Raw genomic sequence first — 8,652 nt, 5'->3', positions numbered from 1 at the left:
GTAAACCAGCTCTAACCTTACTCTGGGCGGCCTAGAGCAAAGCCACCTGGCTCCCAGAGGTGCAAAGATGATGGCTCTGCCAGGCCTCCCTGAGGGCCGATTTGGATTAGCTAGTTAATGGTTATACACTAGTTTGAATAGGCGAAGGGCCCAATAAAATCTCTACTCAGGTCTTTTTAGCACAGTACTGAGCCCCTGTTGATGACAAATATTAAAGGAAGATTAATCTCTCTTTAGTTTTATGGCTTGAATTGAACCATTTGGCAGTACTAGGCCAGACAAGCAAAAAACAGCATGCCGATGTTAATTAGCTAACTCGACTCTAAGAGACGGCACCAGTAATGTTCTCAGAACCTGAACTTAATGTTGGTAACTTCAGGTGGAGGGCAGGCATTGGAGCAACATTTGTCGAAAGACTGAATGCATAGATTTGATGCTTACTCAGGCACCTACTATGTGCTGGACAGTGGATTACAAATATCAGGCTCTAAAAAGCCACCTCTCTGATGTCAAGATTTTGCCTGGCGATTGGGAATGTTACCACATCGGTCTGAACGTGGATTTCTCCATCAGTAAGTGCACAAATAGCAGTAAAGCAAACCAGCAAACTGTTGAACAATCTTGTTTGATAGCAAACTATCAAACGATTTCTCGGAGCAAAGAGAAATTGAAAAATCCAACAGTAGCTCTCTTGGAAGGATGACCCTAGAAGACGGAAATCTTCATTTGCCAAACACAGGGTAAATAACAGGATTTTCAGGAGCTATTTTGATAACAAATATAAACTGAAAAATATGCAGAATATTTTCATCCTTTAAAGGTCCGCATCTACTCAGATTTCCACAAGGCAAGAGTAAGTAAATTCCCAGTTAGAGGTGGAAGTCACATGTCAGTCACATAACACCTCTCCCGCCCACAACTCTTTTTTTTTAAGTGAAAGCAAGTTTATTTAGGGAGAGACACATTCCATAGGCAGATGCAGTCTGTCTCAGAAGATGGGAGCAGCCCCTCAACTCTTAGCTGTTTGAAAAAATGTGAAATGTGCAAGTTTCCATACAAATAACCAGGCAATTGTCCAGCTGGTCTCAAAAGTAGCTAGATCCTGTTAATCATTTAACACCTTACCTAATGTGATATAAACACAGGAGAAGTCATTGCCAGGCTACAGTATTTTCTGGAACCATTATTTATGTATTCATTCATTCATTCCTTTATTCATTCAACTAAAATAAATTGAGGGCCTACTATATGCCAGGTGCTGTTCTAGACATCAGTGAAGCATGAACAAAACAAAGATCACCTGTCTTCCTGGAATTTACATTTTTGCGACTACTTTCAATTCACCAGCAGAGCCCAGGGACGCTTCAGTTTGTAGTTTAACAAAACGAAATAGCCTTTTGGGCTAGCATTCAGATTTTCTTAGGTTGATTCGTTCCTTCAGCAAATATTTACCGAGTAACTACTGGGCTACTCTGGAGCAATACAAACGTGTATGAAGACGGAGCTCACTGTCTAGATGGAAACATAAAGCATTTACAGAAAAAACCAATACAACAAGGAATTAAATGCCATGAATGAAGCAGACAGAATGCTGTGGAATAGTCAGAGAAGAAAATTCAGCTTCATGGAGGAGTAACTAGGTGGCATTTGAATTAGGATTTAAAGGATGAGTATGGGGACTTCCCTGGTGGTCCAGTGGCTAAGACTCCTTGCTCCCAATGCAGTGGGCTCGGGTTCAATCCCTGGTCAGGGAACTAGATCCCACATGCCGCAACTAAGACTTCGCATGCCGCAACTAAATATTCTGCATGCCGCAACGAAGTTCCCACGTGCTGCAACTGAGACCCGTCATAGCCAAATAAATAAATAAATATTACAAAAAAAAAAAAGGATGGGTATGATTTGCATATGTAAAACGAGAGGAGGGTGGGACATACTAGGATGAAGGGCAGTCTGTAGCTGACCAAAAATAACTGATCTTGTTTTCTAATATACATGTTGGTAAAACAAGGTTTGAATGCTGCTACAGACTGAATGTTCGTGTCCCCCCCAAATTCATGTTGAAGCTCTAATCCCCAGTGGGATAGTAGTTGGAGGTGGGAGTTTTGGGAAATAATTAGGTCATGTGGGTGGAGCCCTCATGACGGGATTAGTGCCCCTAGAAGAAGAATCATGAGAGAGAGATCATTCTCTGCCATATGAGAATATAGAAAGACGGCGCCATCTGTAAACCAAGACGAGAGCCCTCACCAGAACCAAGCCATTCTGGCACCCTGGTCTCAGACTTGCAGCCTCCAGAACTGTGAGAAATCTTTGTTGTTTAAGCCACCCAGCCTATGGTCTCTTGGTCAGTTTGACTTAGCAGCTATATAGCAGCCCAAAGTACCTAAGACAAAAGCAAAGATTTCAAATAAGTTTTAAACTTCTTTATCCAAATGAAGTTTTAGAGCAGCTGTTGTCCGCATTTCAACTGAACACTCAAGGTCTACCTAAAATGAAGTCAAAAGAGTGGAAAACTGATTTCATCTCATATGCCCACAGTGGAACTGGCTGCTAGAAGTGTTATGTTACAAATAATTCTGAGGCTTTATTAAGGTTCAGCAGGAAAGGGCCTGTGATTGATTAGCGATGTCTGCCACAGGCACAGGATTCAGATATGGTAGTTGATTCGTTTGCCGTCCCTGGGTTCAGGTCACATACCTGAATTACCCAGTGAGGAAAGCTCTGTAATAGAGGTTTTGAAACTGTTTTAGCAGCAGAACCTTTTGTGCAGATGAAATCTTACTCAACATTCCAATATTTTAAAGAGTGGGGCTGCCCTCCTTGAAACAGGGAAGGGAGAGGTCTAGAGCCCCACCCACTCACCCTCCTCCTCACCCATCAGAGGGGCACCTGGAGCACAGCCTGAACCATCACCACCTTATGAGACTGTGGCTTTCTGTGTCACAAGAACAGCATTTAGTAATTTGTTCATATTAAATTCCACAAGAGGGATGATAATCACCATTTTACAGATGCAGAAACTGAGGTCCAAAGAGGTTAAGTGCTAAACCCCAGGCTCCTCCTTCTTACTCAGGCTGGGGTCTCACACGTCTCTAGCTCTGCAGCTTCATCAGAGCTTGTCTTCCAGAGAAGAGAGCTGAGTTGAATAGAAATAAATGCAAGGAAAAGGGGGATGTTCCTGCCCCTCTGTGTGAAATTCTGTCTCACTCCGCCTTCGCCTGCAGAGCACTTCCACAAGCCCCTTTGTCAGTGACACATTAGAGGTCTGCAATCCTGAGCCACTCAGGGCTCCAGCAGGACTGAAGTTTCCCCCTCACTTCATGAGCTGAGGCAACCTGAGCGTGCCCTTCCTCCTCTCTTCTCGGCTGTTCCTAAGGAGAGCCTGTCATCTCTGCTTGGACTGGAGCGTGGGGTGGAGCTGCAAAGGCCGGACACAGGGTGGTCACGGTGAGTCCCCACATAAGGTGTTTACAAATGACAAAGCGCGTTTGTTATCTCACCACGCTCACCCCGCTCATCATCACCACCATCCCTTCCAGCCTGGACCACAGCGGCAGCCTCCCCTCCCACCTCTTCTCCCCTCACCCACTCTGGTCTCACCGCAACCCCTTCCATTTTCTGCACTGCAGGCAGAGATTTTTTTAATAATGCAAATCTGACTGGGTCACTCCTTTGCTCAAAACACTTTAACAGCTTCCCGCTGTCCTCGGTACCCTGTGGGAAGAGCACTTGCTTGTGAGAGAGTGTGTGTGCACATGTGTGTGTGTGCGTGTATGCACGTACACTCTTGCAAGGGAGGGTGGTTTATGATACTGGGACATTTGATACACAGCAGGGTATGTGTTCTTATTCATGTACATTTATGTAGGTCCTGCCTCAGTCCACAGAGGTACTGGAGTGGCTGCGTATACTATATACTTCCTGGGCAGGCAACAACAGGAAGCATTTCCAGCTATGTTTTGGAAACTTCATTCATGTGGTATAAACCAACTGCAGTGTAAAATAATAATAAATGAGCGTTTTATTATTCTAAAAACTCCGATAGGAAACTAAGAAACAACATAGCTGCGGAGGTGCTCTATCACAGCCCCACGTGATTTCTGGATCAACAAAAGGGCATTCCAAGGTGCATTAGGAGAAACTGAGTCATTACCTAAGACAGTCGGTGCCAGCCCTCCTCTGCATGTCACTCAGGGACACTTGTTTATTTTTAGAGATTTTCCTCATTTTTAATAACACAGGAATTACACTGTTGGGGAGGGGGAAATTCCTCTTCTACTCCTCTTGAGTTCTTGTGGCTGGACTAATAATAAAATTGACACAAGACAGGAGAAAAAGAAACAAATTTCAATTCATGCACATGGAGGTCCCATAGAAATGGGACCTAAGAAGTGGCCAAAGCAGGCACCTTTAACCTTTTTAGACAAGAAGCAATAAATTTGTGAGGAATTGACTGGATAAAGAAACATAGGTTTGGGGTGATGGATTAGTGAAGACGTTAAACAGAGTTTGGGCTTGGGGCAGTACATTAAAGAAGGAACAAGGTTTGTTTATATAGGCTTCTTGGCCTGACTTCCTATCTTTGGTGATAAGGACATCCTTCTACCTCCAGATGCAGGGAGTGCATCTGTCACGTGAGAGATTGATTTCCTGCTTTCAGGGAGACAGAGAGTCAGGGTGTCCCTCTTGCTTTGGCTGCTTCTTTTAATGATTTTATTTATTTATTTATTTATTTATTTATTTATTTATTTTTGGCTGCATTGGGTCTTCGTTGCTGCGTGCGGGCTTTCTCTAGTTGCAGAGAGTGGGGGCTACTCTTGGTTGCAGTGTGCGGGCTTCTCACTGCGGTGGCTTCTCTTGTTGCAGAGCACGGGCTCTAGGCACGTGGGCTTCGGTAGTTGTGGCACGTGGGCTCAGTAGTTGTGGTGCACAGGCTTAGTTGCTCTGCGGCATGTGGGATCTTCCCGGACCAGGGCTCGAACCCGTGTCCCCTGCATTGGCAGGCGGATTCTTAACCACTGCGCCACCAGGGAAGCCCTGGCTGTTTCTTTTTTTTTTTTAAACATCTTTATTGGAGTATAATTGCTTTACAATGGTGTGTTAGTTTCTGCTTTATAACAATGGCTGTTTCTTAAGTCACTTTAATTCAAAAGAATCAATATGCCATTGAGGCACATTTGGGGGTGGCTGACTCTGGGCCCCACAACATGAATATATTTCTGCTGGAAAAATGTCAAACAATATCCACTCTCTACTCAGAAGTATCCACTGTAGCCAATTTGGTATCTTGTGTATTTTGAGCCTTTTGTTTTGTGGGGAAGGTTGTTTTTGTTGTTTTCCTACACAGGATCATATTCTATGTATTACTCTATAACATGCTTTTCTCTTTTAACATTTTGTCTTGGCCTTATTTCTCCTTCTGGGTATGCAGATCTACTTTGTTCTCTGTAACCACCACATTCTAATTCCACTGTATGGGTATATCATAGTTTATGGAAGGATTTTCCTCTGAATAAACATGTAGGTTGTTTCTGACTTTTTGTTATTACACCCAGTGCTGTATATGAAAACTATGCACAGGTTAAAAAATAATTTCTCTAAAATAGAGAAGAGGAATTTTTGAGGTAAAGCATATACACATTTAAAATTTTAAGAGATACTCCCGAATTACCCTCCAAAAAGAAAGTTCAGGGATCTCCAATAAGCAGTGACATGGTTGTACAGGTCTACTGTGTATGTACCTTTGGAGATTGCGGCCTAAAACTGATATAGTGTTCACAAGCAAAAAGAGGCATGCAAATCCATAGGATAATACAAACTCTAAAAAACAAATAAAGCACCATTTGCACTGTCATCGGGGATTGGGGGTAGAGAGAGAATGGTGAGCATAGAGGACTTCTCAGGAGAGCAGCCCCCTCCTCACCCTTCTCTCCTCCAGGCCTCGCCCCTCTTCCTTCCCATCCTCTGGCTGAATAAAGCAACGCTGAAGGGAGAGAGAGAGGACTTCAGATGGAGCAATGGAGAAGAAAAATTGGTATGTGCTCTAACACAGACTTCAGGAGGCTGCCATCACCAGACCCCGTGAACAAAGTGCCGACGGCTAATTGTACTGACCCCAGTGGAAGTTTGCATTCCACCGGGCTTCTCTCTGGAGATGCTCTGCTCCTCAGCTTGTGAGGGAATAAAATCATGAGCAGCCTATTTCCCCAAGTCTTCCAGCCTTCAGACAGTACCTTTCCCTTCAATAACAAAATAAAATGGCTGCTTTTCCTATTTCACAACCTATGGCAAGGCCATCTCCCCCCACAGGATTACTGTGGATTCCAGAGTTGCTTATGTGTCCCTGGTCACTTCCTGTCCCTGTCTTGTTCTTGAATCTGCTACTGGCCTCTCTGTTCTCACACCTCTCTCCACACTCATCATCGCTGCTATTCCTTCTTTAGTTCTCCCAAACATCAGTGTTCTTCTGCGGTTTGTGGGTAAAGGAGAGGGGTCACAACACAGTGCCCAACAGGAAGCATTACAGCGAATAGCAGCCGTCCCTCTTCTCAACAACTCCTTGACTACGTACCCTGCGAGGAGCCACTGGCTGAACTTCTCAGGCCCTGGACTCATGGCAACCTGCCAGGTCACCTCCTCTCTCCCAGGGGCCCTCTGCCATCTCCCCAGATTCCTTCCAATTTCACTGTCCAGGGAACAGCTCCTCGATCCCCATTGCTTTCTTCTTATTCAGCCCAGCAGTTGACCTCTCTTGGTCTTGTGGAGTGGCTGATAGGCCCCATCTGTTCACATCGGGGCTCCGCTACTGCTGCCTGCGTGTCCTTCGGCATGGTACTCATCCTCTCTCAGCTCCAGTTTCTTAATATGTGACAGGGGTTACACCGGAATGTATTTAAAGGGGTTAGCACAGTCCCTCGCACATTTGTGCTAGGCATCCGTGATAATACCACCTCTCACGCCAGGAAATGACCCATCGAGTCCCTTACTGCTCAAAAGGGCTGTTATGGTCCTAAGTTTTGCCACCACCCTAGGACATCTGGCGGTTGGCTTTTTAAATATGACTTTCTTCCCTGTTAGTGTGTTGTAGGAAAGCTTCCTTTCAGCTTAGCTCCTTAGAGATGTTGCTTGTGAAATGTACTAGTTCTCAGGGGTTTCATGGTGAATATGGGAAAAGAGGTGCTTGGGCAACTTAAACTCCCTTCCTCCAGGCCACAAGGTGGAGATTCAGTGCAACTCCTCCCCTTGGCCCTCTGCTACCCCTCCCTTCACGGATGGCACCTGCACCCAGCCGGGGGCTCAAGGCAGATACTTGGAGTCATCGTGAAGCCGCCTTTCCCTTATCTCCGCCTGTCAGTCCCCCAGCAAGCCCTTGCTGGGGTTACCTACAAATTCTCTATACACTGCCCCCCCGAGCCAGGCCCATGCACCTGGGCCACTGCAGCCATCTCCCTGCTGGAACCCCTGCTTCCACTCTTGCCTTCCTACAGTCCATTGTCCAGCAGGAGAGCAGAGCCATTTAAAAACATGTCAGGGACTTCTCTGGTGGTGCAGTGGATAAGAACCTGCTAATGCAGGGGATACAGGTTCGATCCCTGGTCTGGGAAGATCCCACATGCCGCGGAGCAACTAAGCCCGTGCGCCACAACTACGGAGCCTGTGCTCTAGAGCTGGCGAGCCACAACTACTGAAGGCTGTGTGCCACGACTACTGAAGCTCACGCGCCCTAGAGCCCGTGCTCTGCAACAAGAAAAGCCACCGCAATGAGAAGCCCGTGCACCGCAACAAAGAGTAGCCCCTGCTGGCCGCATCTAGAGAAAGCCCGCGCGCAGCAACAAAGACCCAAAACAGCCAAAAATAAATAAGTAAATACATACATACATAAATAAATTTTTTTTTTTAAAGTAAAAAATAATAACATAAGTGAGATCACTTCCCTCTCTTGCTTAAAACCCATCAGCACTTCCTGTTGCCTTCAGAGCAAAATCCAGGCTCCACGGCAAGGCCTGAGGCCGTAATCCCACTGCTGCCTCTCCAGCTCCATCCCCTGCTGCCCTCACAACTTGCTTCCTTCCTCCTCCTCTAAATCCACATCCCTGGAACACTCCTCACACCCGGGCAACTCCATGGCTCCTTCTCAGCTTGCCAATTTCGGCACAGAAAGACCTACACTGACCACCCACTCTAGATCGGCCCACCCACTCCAATTTCTCTGTATCATCTTGCCCCGTGTACCAACTTCCGAGTCTCCCTCTACTCAGTTGTTACTGTCTTCTCCCCACAAAACTGCGAGCTCCCTGAGGGCAGGCGCTCTGTCTGTCTTGTTTGCTGTTTTGCCCCCAGCCCCTGGCACAGCAGGCACACAGTATGCACTGACTGAATGAATGAGCAAACAGATCAACCAGGAAAATGAAGGAGGAAACCTCCAGGAGAATGTGTGGTGTGAGGAGGCACTCCAAGGGAGGGGTCCCCAGGCAGCTCTCTCTCCACACAGGAGCCTGCTTCCCCACTGGGACACAGGTGTAGATTGGAGCCAGGAGCGACAGCCCTGAAGTCTCAGGGGCCTCCTGAGGCTTCCTGAGATGGGAGAGGGAACGGCTCTCCATCACATGGAAACGCCTTGACTGCCGCAGCGAAAGGGCAGAGCTGCTG

This window comes from Eschrichtius robustus, chromosome 2 (genome assembly GCF_028021215.1).
Source record: "Eschrichtius robustus isolate mEscRob2 chromosome 2, mEscRob2.pri, whole genome shotgun sequence".
Taxonomy (NCBI): domain Eukaryota; kingdom Metazoa; phylum Chordata; class Mammalia; order Artiodactyla; family Eschrichtiidae; genus Eschrichtius; species Eschrichtius robustus.
The sequence above is the reverse complement of the archived record's forward strand: the minus strand, read 5'-3'. Positions refer to the sequence as shown.